The following is a 1546-nucleotide window of genomic DNA, read 5'->3' as shown; positions in this document are numbered from 1 at the left end:
CTCTGTAGACCAGGCTGGTCTCGAACTCACAGAGATCCGCCTGCCTCTGCCTCCCGAGTGCTGGGAATAAAGGCGTGTGCCACCACCGCCCGGCTGGTTTATTTTATTTTTATTTCCTCTGTTTGGACTTATGTTCATGTATTCTCCTATGAATACTACCTACAGATGTCATACAAATATATTGGGTTCTCTGAAACCAGAAATAAAGTAGGTATAAACCACCCTATGTGGGTACTGGAAAGTGAACTCAGACTATTTACAATAGCAGCAAGCACTGTGAATACTAAGCAACCTCTTCAGCCCATAGAGTATTTTCTGGTATATTGAATATTAATCAAGTGATCTTGCTGGCAACACTTACAATTGCTATGATTTTCTATTTATAAAATAACATGAAATTCAAAAGATAAAAGCTTTGTTTTCTTATTTTTGAAGCTTATGTTTCAATATTTATATCAATGAAATATGTAGGTCTTCAGAGAAATTATAAACACCTGGCAATAATTATTAACACTACATTTTTTAAATTTTCATTTGTAATAACATTAATTGATAATTCCTGCTTTAAAAAAAAATCTCACCACAGGGCCTACTTGTATGTATATGATTGTTAATGTGTGTTTAATTTTCATTTCAGTAATGTTTATTATGGAATTGTGCTACATTCATATTATGTAGGGTTCGATTTTTGATGTTGTATTTTAACTTAAATTTACTAATCTCAACCATATTTCTTTCCTTCTTTTGTTTCAGCTACAGTTGTATGTGGGTTCAACTTAGGTTTTGCTTGCTATGATGCTTTTGAAAAGTGTCTATGAGCTGGGTTGTTGTTTTGCTTTGTTTTCCAAGGATTCTAGGCCATAAGGTTATTCTTTGATATTCTATTGAAATCTTTCTAACGGGTTGAAGTTTATAAATATACCACATCTGTGCAAAGCTTCAAAACATAGGTAGTGACACAGCCTTCCTCTGTTTGAAAGACATAGAGTCTTAAAGGATATAGAGGGAAAGACAGAGTCCAGGGACTGACAGAAATCACTTGAATCACCATGAACAAAACCTAACATGATCTTACACCATGAGAAATGATCTGTAACAGCTGAGCCACCAAAGGCAGAAAATGATACATTGTTAATAGCTTGATACATATTTACAAAGACCTATCCTTATGTCATTTAATCCATTCTTTAAAAATACCTTCAGGGTGTGGTATGTATGATGTTCACAGTTTACAGGGACAACACATGCAGATTTTCTGGACATAAAAAGATTTATTTCCACTTGATTATGTGCTGAAAGCTTGGTCATTTTATAATGTTGTTGAAGTGGTAAAAACTGTATGAGTTTCTAGTCTTGAGAATAGATTAATGCTGTCTTCTAGGAATGAGGCTAGTATCCTGAGTTGCACTGGTATTTATGAAAGTGCTTATAATAAATTCAAGGAACCCACATACTGTTCTGTTGCGGGAGGTCCTTCCGCTCCTCCAGCCTATAGCCGCTGAGATACCAGCCCATTGGGGCGTGGTCTCTCTCCCTTTAAAAAAGC

This window comes from Microtus ochrogaster, chromosome 17, assembly GCF_000317375.1.
Source record: "Microtus ochrogaster isolate Prairie Vole_2 chromosome 17, MicOch1.0, whole genome shotgun sequence".
Classification (NCBI taxonomy): Eukaryota; Metazoa; Chordata; class Mammalia; order Rodentia; family Cricetidae; genus Microtus; species Microtus ochrogaster.
This window is presented reverse-complemented; position numbering follows the sequence as displayed.